Consider the following 20,956-nt stretch of genomic DNA (forward strand, 5'->3'; position numbering starts at 1 on the left):
TTGGAGTAGGTGAGTACTTAACTCTCCAAGACTACAAAACAAAACAGATAGTTTATCTTGAGTAGATTAAATCCAATTGTTTCAGTTATACTCTGGGAAAGCTCCTCTTAAAGGAGAAGCACGAGCTCGTGTCCGAACCAGTGAGGGGATCATTCCTCCCTCGTTGGGAACGACGCCAGACAGTACGTATTACAAACGGTAAACCTCGGATTAACCATTGTCGAGGAGCCAGGGGTCACTTATCGGTAAACCTTGGATTATTGTCAAGGAGCCGGTAAGGGGATTGAGCTTGTTACTCTGCCCTTGCGTGCTGTCGGAGTTTAGACTGTTCCCCCAGGTGTAATTGTTGTGATTGGTAACTTTAGTGACCATAATCTTTAGGGTTCTACCAAGGTGACGGTGGAGGGAAGGTCCCACTGTACCTGGAGCAGACGTCGGTTATACTCACTTGGATTTTCCGGGGGGTTCACTTCACTTCGAGACGGTTAAAGTGGAGGAACTTGTGCCGGTCTATTCATTAAGCAGGTTGCCGGGGTAACTGTTCCACCCGCCATTTCTGTACTGAATCCTGCGAGGTTGGGCCTAATCACCAACTAGCGCTTTTGGTCCGGAAGACTACTGTTTGTGTGTGGTTTGACGCTCTAGATTATTTAGGCGTGTGCTTCAAATTTGTTTGCTTCTTTAGAAGACTTTAGGTGGTTTGATTTGAAATTTTTACTTTGTTTTCGTGTGTTGTAGTTAAAAATCTTTAATTGTGGCGGAATTACCGAGACAGTCCCGTAGACTTCGGGGCCAGTCTCCTGAAGTTGTTTCTGTGGCCGAATTGTTGAGAAGATCCCGTAGACTTAGGGGATCCCCTCCTCGAGACGACCCGGGTAATTTAGAAGGGTTAAAGGTCCTTGTAACTCCTCCTAGTGACAGTAGAGTAGGTTCACCTGAAGAAGGAGAATCTTCCTTGGTAGTCCATCCAGATTACCAAAGTTTAGAAACAGGTTACAATCCCGAAACTGTTACAGTTTCCGAGCTTGCTGGTAGTTTTTCATCTGCCAGTGAAACAGGCGAAGAACCTGAAATTTCCGAACCTGTTACTCCAACTTCTAGTGTCCCTGATTCACCGAGAATAGAAAGAATTATCACCGAAAATCTACCTTCTGGTTTGATTGCTATAGAAGAACTTGCTCCAGAAGAAGATATAGGCGTCTCTCACCTTGAAGGTCAACTTACTATTGATCTAAGGGAGCGTGAATCCATCTTTTACAGTCCTCCTAGAAGTACTTCTTGGTACCTTGCGTTAACCAATTTTTTAGACAACTCAGTCGGTTTTTCCACACCTCGTACTCCTTTTCCACCTGGAGGTATTCATACTCCTGTAAATATGTCTGGTCAGTCGTCCGTGTTTACACAAAGTCCTGAATCTTTTTTACACGGCGGTCCTTCTGTTCCCACTGGGTATCAGTCACTTTCTGGTACCTTTGCGGGGGCATCTCCTCAACCCATTGATCATGGGTTATTTGCTGGAAACAGTGGTAATATACCATTGGGTGTAGGAGACATTTACATGATGTCAGGTTCAGTTCCCGTTTCCCAACCTCAAGGTGGCCAATTACCGCCTGGGGGGCAACCGCAGTTAACGCCTGGGGGGCAACCTCAAGGTACACAAATCGTGTCTGGGGGGCAACCTCAAAGTCAGTATGTACCTATGGTGCAATACTTGCCTCAAGGTCAACCTCAGCCTCAATATGTACCCCAAGGTCAACCTCAGTATCAATATCAACCTCAAGGATGGCAACCTCAAGGATGGCAACCTCAAGGGTATCAACCCCAAAGTTATCAACCTCAAGGGTACCAACCTCAAGGTCAAGGTCAACCCCAGTATCAGTATTTACCTCAAGGTTATCAACCTCAAGGTCAATACTCAAGTCAAGGTTATCAACCGCCTCAAGGTCAGTCATATGTTCCAAGTATGGGAACTGCACCTTACAATTATCAATCCTACCCTCAATCTGGTTATGGATCTCAGTACCCTCAACCTGTTACGGGTCAGTACCCTGGAATGTTAGTGTGGGATCCCTCACAGGGTCAACAGGTGTTGCAGCCAAGTGTACAGATGGTTCCTCAAGCTGGACAACCCGTAGTTTCTGGTCCAACCCAGCAACCGCAACCTGTCCAGCCAAATGTTCAAACTTCTGTAGCTTCGGTAGTTACTCAGCCGTCAATTGCACCTAGTACTCCATCTCAAACGGCTGCTGCAACTATCGCTACATCTACCATACTTACTTCTGGAGTATCGACGGCTCCAGTTTCTACTGTCCCTGTTACCACACCTCAGACATCTTTACCGTTGTCTGGATCTACGATTCAAACCACGGTCCAGATGCCTGTAGGTCAGCCTGGTATAAGTACGGTTGTGACTACTCAACCTCAATTTGTTCAACCTCCGTACCAGGGACAGTACCAACCTGGGCAAGCTGTCCAACAACCGGTTTACCAGTATCAACCGTATCCTGGGTACACTTATCAACAACCTCAACAACCCCAGTACGGTCCGGTTAATCCTGGTTTTCCAGGAGGATATAATATCCCAAATGCGACTCCTGTTCCTAGTTATCCTGGATATCCTCCTCCTGGGGCTGGTATTGTGACCCAGAGTTTTAGAGATCCTAACCGGCAGTTACCGTTTATTGCAACTTTGGATTTACCCGACTTGACGCGCCTAACGAACGATCCAATTCAATATCTTCAGTTCTGGCCGCCAATGCCAAATAAGTTGCCCAGTGATATACCCAAGTTCGAAGGTAAGTCTGGAGAGGATCCGTCCAATCATGTGATGACTTACCACCTCTGGTGTGCTTCGAATTCTATCTCAGATGATTCCATCCGCTTACGTCTTTTCCAGCGTACACTCATTGGTCTCGCGGCCAAGTGGTACATTGAGTTACCACGGGCCTCTTTTTACAACTTTAGCCAGTTAGCTACCTCGTTCTTAACTCACTTTCAGTTGCCGGTCAGATACGATAACGGCACGGAGTTATTAACTTCACTAAAACAATCGACGTCCACGTATATTTCTGATCACATTCATGAGTGGAGACGTCGAAGAGATTAGTGAAAGTTTTTATCCCGGACCAAATCTTAGCTGAATGGTTTGTCAAATCATTATTACCGAAGATTACTGAAGATGTAGCTAAGGCCGGAGTAGTTACTGAGGAGCAAGTCATTGCTCAGGCACAATACCTTGACTTAGTTTACACTCAGTCGGGTACGTTACACGAGAAAATTCCGGATCTTCCAAAGTCGAATCAAATCGCTGCTGCTCCTTCGGGATCTCATGCCGCTGATGGTATGATTGGTATCGTGACTACGAAGAGCAAGAAGAAGTCTTCCAAGGCTTCAACTACTCCAATTATCACTTTGCCTGATTCTCCGACAGGAGAGTCTTCTCCTGAACTCACCGCCGACATTCACGCTGTAGAGTCATCTACGGCCAAATCAAAAAACGGTGGAAAGAAGAAAGGAAAGAAGAAGGCTAAAGCAGACAAGGCTCCAAAGGAGAAAACTGAAAAGTCGGAAACCAATGACGAAAAACGCAAACCTCGATATCCTTGTCTTATTTGTGAAGAGGATCATTTTACGAGAGATTGCCCTCATCGGGCCGAGGTTGTAAAAATAGTCAAAGGTTCTCCCACTCCTGCTGTGTTAAAGAATCCATTTCCAGAGCAGGAGAATAAGATGATAGGTTCTTCTTCGAATGCCAGTGAAGAACCCATTTTGATGATGTCTCATGTGAGGATTGCGACTCGATCGCAAGATTATGGTAGTAAGGCTCCTGTTGATGGCAAGGAAGCAGAATCTTCTCACTCTAACCCATCAACCTCAGCTCCTGGTTCCGATCCACTACAGATCGAAAAACCTAACCCAGACTTAGTGATTAAGCCGCCCGCCAAGGGTGTACTTCGAAGGTCTGCTTTCAATCCACATGCGAGAGCAGCCCAGAATTACAACATTGTTGAGGACTTAGCTGTTTCACCTTCAGCAATGTCGGCACTCGAAGTGCTGCAATCATGCCCAGCACAACGGAAATTGCTTTTGTCGGCTATCGGAGCTGTCGATGTTCAGGACCCGAACCTAATGATCTTTGATCTAGAAAATAGTACACCACGTCTCCCCCATCAAATGGCTTTCCAAATTCCAGTGATAGTCAAAAACAGGCCTATTCATCGGACTGTGATTGATGAGGGAGCTTCTACGTGTATTATGTCGATTCAATGTTGGAGATCGCTTGGTTCTCCTTCGTTGAACCAATCCCCCACCATCCTTAAGGCCTTTGATGGCCGTGGGTTCCGTCCGTTTGGTATTCTACAAGAATTGCCTATAGGGGTTGAAGGTAAAACCGTTAGTCTGGATGTGGAAGTGGTTGATGCCCCTCTAGACTACAACCTTCTTTTGGGTCGAAGTTGGTCATATGCTATGACAGCGGTCGTTTCATCGGTCTTCAGAGTAATTAAGTTTCCACATAACGGTAAGATCGTGACTATTGATCAGCTGACATACTTTTCATCCGACCCAGCCTCTTCAGAGAGTATCCAGCATGTTGGTAAAACGACAATCCCTTATAGGGACGTTGGTGTAGGTTTAGTTAAGGATTCCGGTTTACTGGGAACTTTTCCTCTCCCTCCACTCAACGCAGATCCTTCGTTTGCAACCATTCATATGATTACATCAGAAAACATTATTTATGATGATCCTTGGTTCGTCCCATCTGACTCTGAGATAGACTCACTCGGTGATGTTATGCCTTTGAGTCCATATGAAATTGCTTATGAAGCTCTCATGTCTTTTACTGACTTTCATTCAACCGAAGTCGACCAAATGAATGTGGTCAGTGAAGAGTCACTTTTCACCTCACCCTTAGAACGGATAACGTTTCCCGAAGTCGTGTCATCTGACGAACAACTTCGCGAAATCCTAAGTGTAGACGATCTACCATGGGAAGATCTCCATCACAGATCTTCGTTTTTACCTAAGGATGATGCATTTGAAAATGATTTTTCATCTATCTTTACCGCTGAATATGTCAAAGACGCTCAGGATCCAACGAAACATTCTGATTCAGAGTTGAATTTAGGGAATATTTCTCGTACTATTCCCATTGATATTTCAGTGAAGCCCGGAATCGAGGAAAACATTCATATAGGTGCCGCATGTACTGAAGAAGAAATCCAAACTTACAAGGCCCTATTCCAAGAATTCCGCGACGTGTTTGCCTGGTCTTACGAGGAAATGCCGGGAATTGATCCTGCCATTGTTGTTCATGAAATAAAGACCTACCCGGATGCTAAACCCGTCCGGCAACGGTTGCGTCAAATTCACCCTCGAAAAGCGGCTGCGATTAAAGCAGAAGTCGAAAAGCTGTTGAAAGCAGGTTTCATTTATCCGATCCCGTTAACGGATTGGGTATCGAATATTGTTCCGGTCAACAAGAAACAAGGAACAATAAGAATCTGTATCGACTATAGGGATATAAATCGAGCTTGTCCAAAAGACAACTATCCTACGCCTTATATCGATCAAATTATTGATGATTGTGCCGGAAGTGAAATGTTTTCCTTCATGGATGGTTTTTCGGGCTATAATCAAATCAATATTCTACCTGCCGACCAACCAAAAACGGCATTCATTTGTCCATGGGGGACATTTGCTTATTGCAAGTTACCTTTTGGGCTTAAGAATGCCGGGGCCACTTTTCAACGGGCGATGTCTTATGCATTTCATGACATCAAGCACATTGTGCAACCCTATCTCGATGATTTGCCTGCTCATTCTTTACATCGAGCTGATCACCTTGTCCACCTACGAGCAATCTTTATGAGGTGTAGGCATTATCGAATTCGGTTGAATCCCCACAAGTGTGTTTTCTGTATAGAAACAGGTCGATTGCTGGGATTTGTTGTTTCAAAAGCCGGCATTCGCGTCGATCCCTCGAAAGTCGAGGCTATCATCAAATTGCCTCCTCCTTCGAGTTTGCGCCAACTCCAAAGTTTGCAAGGGAAAGCGAACTTTTTACGCCGATTCATCCCAAACTACGCCGAGGTCACTAAAGGTTTTACACGGTTGTTGAAACAGAATGCACAATTCTTTTGGGACGAGATTGCCCAACAATCTTTTGATGCACTTAAACACGCGTTGACCCATGCACCGTTATTGCATCCTCCCAACTACAACCAAGACTACTTCTTATACCTCGCAGCTTCGCATTCCACCATTGGAATGGTGTTAGTTCAAGAAGATGAATTCGGAGCGGAGCATGTGATATATTATCTTAGTAGGACCTTGAATCCAACTGAGCTAAAATATTCGCATGTGGAGAAATTGGCCCTGGCAGCCGTTCAAGCTGTCCAGCGTTTCCGTCACTACATTCTTCTCCGCAAAACTACAGTTATTTCGGATTGCAACCCTATGATTTATATTTTGACAAAACAACTGCTAGGGGGCAAGTACTCTAAATGGATTGTTATCCTGCAAGAGTTCGACTTGGAGTTCGAGAAGTCCAAGTCTAAGAAATCCTTAGTTTTTGCGGAATTGATGTGTGATTTCCCGAGTGCTGACACAGAGACTGTGGCAGAGGAGTCCATTGCGGACGAATCTTTGTTTCTTATCAGTACTGTAGATCCGTGGTATGGGGATATAATCATTTATCTCCAAACCCAAACCTTTCGGCCTGAAGCTTCCAAAGCGGAACGTCGAAAAATTCGGTTTCAATCCCAGCCATACAAAATTATTGGAGATACACTTTATCGCCGGGGGCAGACTTAGTTTTTCGACGTTGTTTAACTCACGAAGAGGCTGAGAGGGTTTTGAATGATTGTCACTCTGGAGCATGTGGCGGTCATATGTCTGGGTATGCCACAGCTCAGAAGGTGTTGCGCGCTGGTTATTTCTGGCCGTCTATGTTTAAAGATTGTATCATTGCAGTCAGGAAGTGCCACAACTGTCAAGTGTTTGATCGCAAGATGCGCGCTCCACCTGCTCCTCTCCACCCTATAATTGCCGTTGGTCCATTCGCCAAATGGGGTATCGACTTTATTACTTGTAACCCTCACTCGGCCGGGGGGCATGCGTATATCATCCTTGCGGTTGATTATTTTACTAAGTGGGCCGAGGCGATGCCTACATTCGACGCAAGCGGCAAAACAGCTGCAGTTTTCGTATTCAATCATATCATAACTAGGTTTGGTGTCCCACAAGCAATCATTACTGACCATGGGAGCCATTTTCGAAATGTCATGATGACTGAGCTTACAAGCCAGCTTGGTTTGCGCCACGATAGCTCTACTCCTTATTATCCGCAAGCCAACGGTTTGGTTGAGTCTATCAACAAAGTTCTAGTTATCATGATCCGACGAACCATTGGTGTTCATCGGTCGAATTGGCACAACATGTTATTTTCAGCGCTATGGGCATACCGAACCTCAGTGAAAAATTCAACAGGGTTCACTCCTTTCCAGCTAGTTTATGGCTTAGAAGCTGTGTTACCCATTGAATGCGAAATCCCATCACTTCAAATGGCTGTCGAATTACTTCCAGCTACTTCCGAAGAGGAGAAACGTTTATTGTACTTGGCTAAATTAGATGAGACTCGACGTGACGCTACATTGGCAATCGAGACTCACGCGAAACGAATGAAAGCTCAGTATGATAGAAATGTAACCCCTCGAAGTTTTTCGGAAGGAGACCTAGTACTATTATATGATCAAGCTAACGATAAGCTAGGTGCCGGAAAATTCGTTCCCATGTGGCATGGGCCCTACATTGTAAAGCGAAAGCTAGCAAAAGGGGCTTATGAGCTAGTTGACTTTGATGGGGACTCTTTGGGTAAACCCAGAAATGGACTTTACCTAAAGAGGTATTATGCTTAAATGATGGGAATGGAGAAATTTTTAGATAGGTTAGATTTTCTTTCTAGCTAGCAAGTGTGTTAGTTTAGTCAGTGTGCTTAGCTTAGAGAGTGTGGTTTTTCGTCGTTATTCTGGCTTATCTTGGTTTTACTCTTGATATTGCAGATGTCGACGCCTCTCCAAACATACATTGGATTTGCTGATGGTGCTTGTCGTAGTACACGGAACATCTCTTCCGCAGCTTGGGTTATCTATTCGCCCTCTGACGAGTTAGTTTCTATGCATGGGGTAAGCCTCGGTCAAACAACGAACAACATTGCAGAATACAGTGCAGTGATTGAATTATTATCCGAATCTATTTCATTTGGAATTCGACGTTTGATAGTGAGGTTAGATTCTGAACTTGTTGTATTACAGCTTAATAGAGTTTATGCCATTAGGAATCCTGTGTTATTAAGGTTGTTTTTGAGAGTGCGTCTCTTGGAACGTGAATTTGATTACATTGAATATCAACATATTCCAAGGTCTTTGAATACATTAGCAGATGCAATTGCTTCTCGAATGTTGGACAGACATTTACGATAATCATGCAAGTAAATTTAAAAACATTTCATCACATATGTTAAACAAGATAAGCCGGTAATAGTGATATATATAGATAGAAGTGTGTCAAAAAATATATACATCGTCTTCGATCATAGGTTGAAAACACCTTATGATCGGCAAAATGATAGTACAAAAAGTCAAAATGTCACATGTGACTACAAAAGTGACTAGTCAATCACTGGTGGTGCTCTCTGTATGACACCACTGCGCGGGCTACCTTACGCAAAAATCTCCTAAACGGTCCAGGGACCGCGACTACGAAGCGCTGAAGCCTGATAGGAATGTCATCCATAGTAGTCTCAGGTATATCTGCCGTGAGACGCTCTAGATCATGCTCCAACTCAGCTAGTACTTCTGCAGCCGCGTCCTGTGGGGCCGGTACCGGTGCAGCTGGATGTAGTCTATCAAAAGGCCGGAGGTTGGCTGGACGCTGTGGACCAACATCTGCATTTTGAAAATTTTACTGTTAGTTTTGAGACGATATATATGAAAAATAAAAAATACATAATTAGAAAACTTGTGAAAATAAAAGTACCTCTGTCATCCCATTGTTCTCCCTGTGGAAGAACCATGTCCGGATCACCTCTAAAATCCACTCCGGCATACGGAAAGTCCTGTATCGAAAAAACCTGGTCCTCTAACCAGTGAAAATAACTATCTGAGAATCGAACCACTGTCGCACCCTCGTCAGGATGCCGGGCCATCACCGCAACCCATCGTATCAGCTTTGGCTCCCGAGGACCCAAGATATCAACAGTGAGTTGCTGAGGGATCAGCATTGGAACTCTCTCCAAGGCAAAGCTCACGACTAGAGGCCCATATCCAAAAGTCTTTAGTCGTCCGTTCTTTGCCTTGGTCAGTTGGCTCTTCATATGAGCCGACACAGCTTCACACCAGTTGAAAATGGTGCCTTGGTAACAGTCAATTGCCATCCGCATTTGGGATCCGGAAGCAATGTGTAAAGCGGCCGCGCCGCAAATTCTGGTAACCGTGAACGCTATGACTTTGAGTTCCGGCAGAGTGATGTGTTTTATCTCTATGCCTTTTGAATGGTGAGCCCCAGGTGTGCACCACTCGTCGCGGAGACTATCAAGGGATTGGCCACCCGGCCTAGTCCCCGCAAGACTGAGTTGCTCACCTCTGTTCGGCAAGCCAGTGAGAAAGTATACATCCGAGGGCTCTATCTCGAGCTGGTGCCCTCCTATGTAAAAGCATTGTTCTTGAACGTTCCATCGCTCAACCAGCCATTCCAAGAATCTTACCTGGCCCCTCATGCCCGGTATGGTCCAATATTTGTATAATCCGCATGCTCTTAGGGCATCCAGGGAAGGTTGATGATTTATTGCAGCTTCATCATCCTCTACATGCTCTCTTTCTCTCCAATCTAACATGGTTAATACCCTGCACATCAAAAATAGCAATTAGAAATTGATTTGGGAATTTTTGGTGGTTTTTTGAGGGAGTTGGGGTTTTGAAATGCGCACTTCTCGGAAGACGCACCCCGGCTTTGTAGCACAGGGCGCCCGGACGCGGCTGGCCTGAAGGCGGGCCGCGTCTTCCGACCATTTTCCCGTATGAGAAAAAGTCGGGGGACGCGGGTCACCCGAAGGGCACCCGCGTCCGCCGAGAGGCGCATTCCAAAACCAAAACCCCCCCAAAAAATGAAACTAAACCTAAAAATTGATTCTAAACGGATAGAAATGCAGAGTAGGATGTGTAAAATACCTGGATAAGACAGCGTTCGATTCCGACGGTCGGATTTTCCGCAGCGACCACGGGAAGTTTCTTGTCAAAAGCTCCTTTTTCAACCTCAACAGTGAAACGGTAAAAATGACATGGTAAAAGGTCTTTTTATAGGTTTTTTGGATGAATTAGTTCATTTTTTACCATGAAAAGATGTTTTTCGATGTATTTTTGCCTATTTTAAACAGGTATGAGTAATGTGTTGCTTTTGTGCAGGACAAAGGGATTTCGAGGGAAATTGTAATTTTTCACAAACAAAAATATCAGAGTCATCTTTTAAGCCCTTTTCTGACTCCTAAAACATGAAAAGATCGCCGAGCGTTTCTTTTACACTCGTTAAAACGGAATTAAAAGACGGTCCCCTTTTAGCTCTTTTCTGACCGCAAAATCAGGAAAAGATTGCCGGGTTTTTGTCGTTTCGAACTCGATAAGGAAATAAAACGACGTGTCCTTGATCGCTTTTTACTTTTCAGGTCAACGACACTATTATGAAAGTACTCCTTGGTCGCAAGATCAAGCGGTTCCCCCAGGTATTATTTTATACTTTTTCGGGCTTGAGGGACACAAATATACGAAAAAGTTCAACGTGGAGTCTCCTTTTGTTTTTTCAGACTCTCTAAAAATGAAAAACGCCGAGTTTCTCCTATACTGGGCTCGTTAAACTTTTACAGTAAAGGACCTGTTCAATTACAAACAGGAACGAACCACTCCTTCCTAGGGTTCGAATTTAAACTAGGTTGGACTCGTCCGAAGGATGAGCTTATAATCAAGCATATGTTATCCTCCTCAAGCTTGTTAAAAATAAAGAGGTACTTGCCAGAAATGGTGGGGGAAAAGAGAGAAGAATGAACCTGTTTGTTACCTTTTGTCTCAAAAGAAACTTTATTACCACTCTTGAACACGACACTTTTCATTCACCTGGGTTGGGAAATCTTTTACCTCACAGTTGACCAAACCACTTTGAAAGTCTTTAACCGGGTTCCGGGGATTAACTTTGAGTTATTCGTCACCAAGCCATCTGTCGTGTCGTTATGTGTTCAAGAGGTCTGCAAGCAAAAACTTTCATCTGCAAAATACTTGTCATCCATTTGACCATCCCTGAGTCAGTCCTTACAGCAACATTTCTTCAACTTGAACAATGATTTCGTGTTGCGGGCTTGCCTGCAACGGGTCGCTTTCTATCGACATCGACACATTATCTAGAAAGATGACTTAGGAATCGACAACACCTTGAAGTCTGCATGCATCAATGGCAGGTTTCTCGCCTTTGACGTCAGTTTACATCATTGACTTTCGATCAAAGGATTCCGTGAAGTGTTCGACATCAAAACATCTATTCACATTTCACGGGTTGTGCTTGGTACTTTGAGAACCATTGACATTACTGGTGGTTTCTCTCACGCTTGTTAACAGTTTGCATCATCGACTGGTAATCAAGTGGTTTCTAACATGTTCGACATCGAATCATTTAATCACATGGCTAGAATCGTACCAATTCGGGAAGTAGAAGTGAAGACCCTGGATCTAGTTTCTACCATCCAGGCTGCGAGGAGTTTTGTATTCATTATCTATGTAGACTAATCATAAACAGATGGCTGCGTCCATACTGTGTCTACAAAAGTCTATAAAAATGATGTACTGCAAGATCATTCCTGTATCAGAATAGTTAGTCCATTAGTTAAAGTTTTGAATCTGAGTATGGGAATGCCTACCTCAGTGATGATATAATCTTATACATGTATTTTGTGTTGAAAATTGCAGGTTCCAACCAGGTCATCCACAAGACAATCCTTGAAATGATAAAGCGCTTCACCCTTCCTAGAATTACAAAACCCTAAATCTATTCCAGGCTTCGCACTTTAGGGGGCAATCTGTTACACTAAAAAATGTCACCATGACCACTTACAGTTAGTATGGCTCAAATCAACAGTCATGCTACCCTCTTAGGCAAGTCTTATGCCTCTGCTATCCATCTCAAACTCAAAGAAGAGAGAAAGTCTTGTCAAAAATATGCTTGTCTCTGGGGTCGCAGGTTCTCTCTAGCCTTACCTGCGGGGACGCTCACAATGTTCACAAAAGGTGCGTCCTTGGACGCTCTGTATGTTAAGGGACAGGTGCGTCCTTCTGTAAAAGGCAAAATGCGCGAGTTTCATCTTATTCATTAATGAGAGAGTCTTTTCCTTTGTGTGAACTTTGCTCTGTGAAAATCACTTTTATTTTCTGGTTTTTGACTGTGAGAATTAGTATTTGGGTGGCTTAGCTTTAGATTTAGTTAGATTTGGTTTTTCTCAACTTTTCCAGAAGGACGCACCCTCTGAGTACTGCACAATGCGTCTTTGGACGCGCTGTTGCCATTTGCACAGAGCGGGCCCGCACCTGTTATAACGGGTTGCCTGCGTCTTCCTGTAAAATTTAGGAAAATTCCATTTTTTGCTTTAATTGCTTTTAGATTTTGATTTTTCTTAGTGTTTTCTACCCAGATCCTTTAGTACCCTGTCAAGAATTTTCACCTGAACTTGTTTTGTGAGCTTTGAGTGTTTTAGTGGATTTCAACGAAGTTTAGGCCTAGGGTTTGATTTTTCAATAGGTCCTGTAGTGACTTTGACGGTAGAAAGTTGTCCAGCCTTAGATCTCTTTGGTTAGTCAGCCTTCTTAGAAGTCGGGCCTGTCAAAAAGTCTCCTTGTGTGAGCAGCTTGCCATTTAAGTTGTTTTGGGTCAAATTTCGAATTACTTGTTTATAAAGTGTTGATTTCCATTTTACAAAAGAACAAAAAGATTGGAGTTTTGTTTTGACTAGTTTTTGGTTCTGCAATAAGCTAGTCCTTGATTTGATTGTGATCACGTAAAACACCTTAGAATAATCATTGTTGGTTTTGACCTCGTTAAGATTGCTTAGAGTAAATTTACCTTTTAGTTTGCTTATGAGTGCATTTTCATAGATTTTAATAGTTGTTAAGATTGATTTTTGGTTATATTAGATTTATTTGCTTTATTAAAAGAAAAATACAAAAACATCTTCTTTAAAAGTCTTGTTTCAAGTAGCTTTTTGTTTTTGAAAGAGAAAAAGAGTTTTTTCGTGCATGTAAAGAGCGGTCATGTTTTTTATGCTTGGAAAAGACAAACGAATTGTTTCTTTGATTGTCTTCAATTAAGAAGTTGCTTTTATAAAGATTGCATTCTCTCAACTTTTTAGTTAAGCAATTCATCGAAAAAGTAAAGTAGTGGGTAAATCATCCTAGGTGCATTTTGTAGTGGTTTCGAGTCGAGTCAACACACCACTGGTTTCACTTCCATCACCTTTTGACTTAAGAAACAACCTTAAAAGTAACGCTTAAATTAAAATCAATCTAGTAATTTTTATTTTTCTAGGGCTCTGAAACACCAACATAGCTTAAGCTAGGGTCTTGGAGTAGGTGAGTACTTAACTCTCCAAGACTACAAAACCAAACAGATAGTTTATCTTGAGTAGATTAAATCCAATTGTTTCAGTTATACTCTGGGAAAGCTCCTCTTAAAGGAGAAGCACGAGCTCGTGTCCGAACCAGTGAGGGGATCATTCCTCCCTCGTTGGGAACGACGCCAGACAGTACGTATTACAAACAGTAAACCTCGGATTAACCATTGTCGAGGAGCCAGGGGTCACTTATCGGTAAACCTTAGATTATTGTCAAGGAGCCGGTAAGGGGATTGAGCTTGTTACTCTGCCCTTGCGTGCTGTCGGAGTTTAGACTGTTCCCCCAGGTGTAATTGTTGTGATTGGTAACTTTAGTGACCATAATCTTTAGGGTTCTACCAAGGTGACGGTGGAGGGAAGGTCCCACTGTACCTGGAGCAGACGTCGGTTATACTCACTTGGATTTTCCGGGGGGTTCACTTCACTTCGAGACGGTTAAAGTGGAGGAACTTGTGCCGGTCTATTCATTAAGCAGGTTGCCGGGGTAACTGTTCCACCCGCCATTTCTGTACTGAATCCTGCGAGGTTGGGCCTAATCACCAACTAGCGCTTTTGGTCCGGAAGACTACTGTTTGTGTGTGGTTTGACGCTCTAGATTATTTAGGCGTGTGCTTCAAATTTGTTTGCTTCTTTAGAAGACTTTAGGTGGTTTGATTTGAAATTTTTACTTTGTTTTCGTGTGTTGTAGTTAAAAATCTTTAATTGTGGCGGAATTACCGAGACAGTCCCGTAGACTTCGGGGCCAGTCTCCTGAAGTTGTTTCTGTGGCCGAATTGTTGAGAAGATCCCGTAGACTTAGGGGATCCCCTCCTCGAGACGACCCGGGTAATTTAGAAGGGTTAAAGGTCCTTGTAACTCCTCCTAGTGACAGTAGAGTAGGTTCACCTGAAGAAGGAGAATCTTCCTTGGTAGTCCATCCAGATTACCAAAGTTTAGAAACAGGTTACAATCCCGAAACTGTTACAGTTTCCGAGCTTGCTGGTAGTTTTTCATCTGCCAGTGAAACAGGCGAAGAACCTGAAATTTCCGAACCTGTTACTCCAACTTCTAGTGTCCCTGATTCACCGAGAATAGAAAGAATTATCACCGAAAATCTACCTTCTGGTTTGATTGCTATAGAAGAACTTGCTCCAGAAGAAGATATAGGTGTCTCTCACCTTGAAGGTCAACTTACTATTGATCTAAGGGAGCGTGAATCCATCTTTTACAGTCCTCCTAGAAGTACTTCTTGGTACCTTGCGTTAACCAATTTTTTAGACAACTCAGTCGGTTTTTCCACACCTCGTACTCCTTTTCCACCTGGAGGTATTCATACTCCTGTAAATATGTCTGGTCAGTCGTCCGTGTTTACACAAAGTCCTGAATCTTTTTTACACGGCGGTCCTTCTGTTCCCACTGGGTATCAGTCACTTTCTGGTACCTTTGCAGGGGCATCTCCTCAACCCATTGATCATGGGTTATTTGCTGGAAACAGTGGTAATATACCATTGGGTGTAGGAGACATTTACATGATGTCAGGTTCAGTTCCCGTTTCCCAACCTCAAGGTGGCCAATTACCGCCTGGGGGGCAACCGCAGTTAACGCCTGGGGGGCAACCTCAAGGTACAAAAATCGTGTCTGGGGGGCAACCTCAAAGTCAGTATGTACCTATGGTGCAATACTTGCCTCAAGGTCAACCTCAGCCTCAATATGTACCCCAAGGTCAACCTCAGTATCAATATCAACCTCAAGGATGGCAACCTCAAGGATGGCAACCTCAAGGGTATCAACCCCAAAGTTATCAACCTCAAGGGTACCAACCTCAAGGTCAAGGTCAACCCCAGTATCAGTATTTACCTCAAGGTTATCAACCTCAAGGTCAATACTCAAGTCAAGGTTATCAACCGCCTCAAGGTCAGTCATATGTTCCAAGTATGGGAACTGCACCTTACAATTATCAATCCTACCCTCAATCTGGTTATGGATCTCAGTACCCTCAACCTGTCACGGGTCAGTACCCTGGAATGTTAGTGTGGGATCCCTCACAGGGTCAACAGGTGTTGCAGCCAAGTGTACAGATGGTTCCTCAAGCTGGACAACCCGTAGTTTCTGGTCCAACCCAGCAACCGCAACCTGTCCAGCCAAATGTTCAAACTTCTGTAGCTTCGGTAGTTACTCAGCCGTCAATTGCACCTAGTACTCCATCTCAAACGGCTGCTGCAACTATCGCTACATCTACCATACTTACTTCTGGAGTATCGACGGCTCCAGTTTCTACTGTCCCTGTTACCACACCTCAGACATCTTTACCGTTGTCTGGATCTACGATTCAAACCACGGTCCAGATGCCTGTAGGTCAGCCTGGTATAAGTACGGTTGTGACTACTCAACCTCAATTTGTTCAACCTCCGTACCAGGGACAGTACCAACCTGGGCAAGCTGTCCAACAACCGGTTTACCAGTATCAACCGTATCCTGGGTACACCTATCAACAACCTCAACAACCCCAGTACGGCCCGGTTAATCCTGGTTTTCCAGGAGGATATAATATCCCAAATGCGACTCCTGTTCCTAGTTATCCTGGATATCCTCCTCCTGGGGCTGGTATTGTGACCCAGAGTTTTAGAGATCCTAACCGGCAGTTACCGTTTATTGCAACTTTGGATTTACCCGACTTGACGCGCCTAACGAATGATCCAATTCAATATCTTCAGTTCTGGCCGCCAATGCCAAATAAGTTGCCCAGTGATATACCCAAGTTCGAAGGTAAGTCTGGAGAGGATCCGTCCAATCATGTGATGACTTACCACCTCTGGTGTGCTTCGAATTCTATCTCAGATGATTCCATCCGCTTACGTCTTTTCCAGCGTACACTCATTGGTCTCGCGGCCAAGTGGTACATTGAGTTACCACGGGCCTCTTTTTACAACTTTAGCCAGTTAGCTACCTCGTTCTTAACTCACTTTCAGTTGCCGGTCAGATACGATAACGGCACGGAGTTATTAACTTCACTAAAACAATCGACGTCCACGTATATTTCTGATCACATTCATGAGTGGAGACGTCGAAGACGATTAGTGAAAGTTTTTATCCCGGACGAAATCTTAGCTGAATGGTTTGTCAAATCATTATTACCGAAGATTACTGAAGATGTAGCTAAGGCTGGAGTAGTTACTGAGGAGCAAGTCATTGCTCAGGCATAATACCTTGACTTAGTTTACACTCAGTCGGGTACGTTACACGAGAAAATTCCGGATCTTCCAAAGTCGAATCAAATCGCTGCTACTCCTTCGGGATCTCATGCCGCTGATGGTATGATTGGTATCGTGACTACGAAGAGCAAGAAGAAGTCTTCCAAGGCTTCAACTACTCCAATTATCACTTTGCCTGATTCTCCGACAGGAGAGTCTTCTCCTGAACTCACCGCCGACATTCACGCTGTAGAGTCATCTACGGCCAAACCAAAAAACGGTGGAAAGAAGAAAGGAAAGAAGAAGGCTAAAGCAGACAAGGCTCCAAAGGAGAAAACTGAAAAGTCAGAAACCAATGACGACAAACGCAAACCTCGATATCCTCGTCTTATTTGTGAAGAGGATCATTTTACGAGAGATTGCCCTCATCGGGCCGAGGTTGTAAAAATAGTCAAAGGTTCTCCCACTCCTGCTGTGTTAAAGAATCCATTTCCAGAGCAGGAGAATAAGATGATAGGTTCTTCTTCGAATGCCAGTGAAGAACCCATTTTGATGATGTCTCATGTGAGGATTGCGACTCGATCGCAAGATTATGGTAGTAAGGCTCCTGTTGATGGCAAGGAAGCAGAATCTTCTCACTCTAACCCATCAACCTCAGCTCCTGGTTCCGATCCACTACAGATCGAAAAACCTAACCCAGACTTAGTGATTAAGCCGCCCGCCAAGGGTGTACTTCGAAGGTCTGCTTTCAATCCACATGCGAGAGCAGCCCAGAATTACAACATTGTTAAGGACTTAGCTGTTTCACCTTCAGCAATGTCGGCACTCGAAGTGCTGCAATAAGGTAAATTGTAATTTCATGTGTTCCTTGGTCTGCATGTTGAATATATGTTTTATTATATGAAATGCAAGTGCTTGGTAATTGTTTGATTGTTTGTGGTTGCAGGAATTGACTTGAAGGAGGAGCTCATCCGGATCAGTAAGGACGGACTACAACAACCGCGTTTTGGAATAAGGTAAGCCTAAACACTTGTAGTTTTCATGTTTTAAAAGGTATATTTAGAGAAATATCACTCCATTTTGTCTTGTTTGTCGCTAGAGAGTTTAGACTCCTAGGGAGGTCAGTTGTGTCCGCACAAACGACTTTTTCCGCCACGACAAATTTGCGACTCCACTGGGGATAAACATATTTTTGACAAGACTTTCTCTCTTCTTTGAGTTTGAGATGGATAGCAGAGGCATAAGACTTGCCTAAGAGGGTAGCATGACTGTTGATTTGAGCCATACTAACTGTAAGTGGTCATGGTGACATTTTTTAGTGTAACAGATTGCCCCCTAAAGTGCGAAGCCTAGAATAGATTTAGGGTTTTGTAATTCTAGGAAGGGTGAAGCGCTTTATCATTTCAAGGATTGTCTTGTGGATGACCTGGTTGGAACCTGCAATTTTCAACACAAAATACATGTATAAGATTATATCATCACTGAGGTAGGCATTCCCATACTCAGATTCAAAACTTTAACTAATGGACTAACTATTCTGATACAGGAATGATCTTGCAGTACATCATTTTTATAGACTTTTGTAGACATAGTATGGATGCAGCCATCTGTTTATGATTAGTCTACATAGATAATGAATACAAAACTCCTCGCAGCCTGGATGGTAGAAACTAGATCCAGGGTCTTCACTTCTACTTCCCGAATTGGTACGATTCTAGCCATGTGATTAAATGATTCGATGTCGAACATGTTAGAAACCACTTGATTACCAGTCGATGATGCAAACTGTTAACAAGCGTGAGAGAAACCACCAGTAATGTCAATGGTTCCCAAAGTACCAAGCACAACCCGTGAAATGTGAATAGATGTTTTGATGTCGAACACTTCACGGAATCCTTTGATCGAAAGTCAATGATGTAAACTGACGTCAAAGGCGAGAAACCTGCCATTGATGCATGCAGACTTCAAGGTGCTATCGATTCCTAAGTCATCTTTCTAGATAATGTGTCGATGTCGATAGAAAGCGACCCGTTGCAGGCAAGCCCGCAACACGAAATCATTGTTCAAGTTGAAGAAATGTTGCTGTAAGGACTGACTCAGGGATGGTCAAATGGATGACAAGTATTTTGCAGATGAAAGTTGCAGGTTCCAACCAGGTCATCCACAAGACAATCCTTGAAATGATAAAGCACTTCACCCTTCCTAGAATTACAAAACCCTAAATCTATTCCAGGCTTCGCACTTTAGGGGGCAATCTGTTACACTAAAAAATGTCACCATGACCACTTACAGTTAGTATGGCTCAAATCAACAGTCATGCTACCCTCTTAGGCAAGTCTTATGCCTCTGCTATCCATCTCAAACTCAAAGAAGAGAGAAAGTCTTGTCAAAAATATGTTTATCTCTGGGGTCGCAGGTTCTCTCTAGCCTTACCTGCGGGGACGCTCACAATGTTCACAAAAGGTGCGTCATTGGACGCTCTGTATGTTAAGGGACAGGTGCGTCCTTCTATAAAAGGCAAAATGCGCGAGTTTCATCTTAAAAAAGTTACTTGTGGTTACTTCTAGAACTTTCTAGAGGTCGGTTTGATGAACTGGATGTGCCTCCAGTTGGTTCATGTATCTCTATTAAGGAGGAACTTATCCCATCAATAAGGGAGCTATCCCACCCAAAGAGGGGGATTATCCCATTGATGGTGGACCTGAATAACCTCTTTACAGCACTATAAATAAAGACATTGAGCCAGAGGGAGGGGAGGTTGGAGCTATACATTTTCTTTGGGTAAATGCTGCAGGAATTAGGACTCCCATTTAGAACCTTGTGAGGAGAGATTGTCTTTGCTTGATTCTACTTGGAAGTGGGTGAGCTTTGTCAAAGTAGAGGAAAACCCTTGATGGACCCTGGGAGGAACTTGCACAACACCAAGGCCAGGTTGTAAGAGTTTCTTTGTTTCGTTATTAATACAAACTGGTTTATTTTTCTCAATAGCTTGTGTTAATGAGTTATTTCATGTGTTCCTTGGTCTGCATGTTGAATATATGTTTTATTATATGAAATGCAAGTGCTTGGTAATTGTTTGATTGTTTGTGGTTGCAGGAATTGACTTGAAGGAGGAGCTCATCCGGATCGGCAAGGACGGACTACAACAACCGCGTTTTGGAATAAGGTAAGCCTAAACACTTGTAGTTTTCATGTTTTAAAAGGTATATTTAGAGAAAGATCACTCCATTTTGTCTTGTTTGTCGCTAGAGAGTTTAGACTCCTAGGGAGGTCAGTTGTGTCCGCACAAACGACTTTTTCCGCCACGACAGTACTGCAAGAGAAGTGATATATTTGAGGAATGAGCTGTATAAAATGGATATCTCAAAGCAAGATGAAATAGCCCCATATTTTAGGAAGGTATCAGAAATAAGAGACCAACTAAAAGAGTTGTGAGAAATAATGTCTGATAAAGAAATGACCACCATAGTTCTCAATGCACTTCCAGAGGAATGGGGCAACTTCACATCTAGCATCTTTGGAAAGAAGGAAGCCAACCCATTCAGTGAAATTTGGTCATTGCGTAAAATTGAAGAAACCAGGATGAAAGAAAAAAGTGATGTGGGACCAGGTTAACAAGTTCAAGTATTTTTTTCCATGGCCAAGAGAAAATGAAAGTTTGGGAAATATGGTTCTCATAAAAAGAAGAAGAATATGTCAAAAGTCTAATGCTATGGCTGTTAGTAATATGGGAACTACAAGAGAGATTGTCCAAAGTTCAAGAAGGAAAAAAAGAGGAAAGAAAGAAATGAAGCTCATATCACTGAAGAAGTTGAAGAACCTGATGTGAGGAAATCTAAAGGGATATATCTTCACTATTAGGGTTTCTCCAATGCAGAGAAAGGATAAGTAGGAGGTGAAAATATCTCCACCATGGTAGTAAAGATGAAAAGTATTATGACGAGACGAATCTTAGTAGAAGATAGAATCACACTAGAATCATACCATTAGTGAAATATCTCATGAAATCATTAAAGAAGCTTGAAATAATAGTTGAAGTAGAAGTCTACAAAGATGTAGCAGTTATCATATAAAGTAAGTAGCTCTT

This window comes from Pinus tabuliformis, chromosome Q, assembly GCF_031772625.1.
Source record: "Pinus tabuliformis cultivar Carrire ecotype Pingquan chromosome Q, CPIR1, whole genome shotgun sequence".
NCBI classification, from domain to species: Eukaryota; Viridiplantae; Streptophyta; class Pinopsida; order Pinales; family Pinaceae; genus Pinus; species Pinus tabuliformis.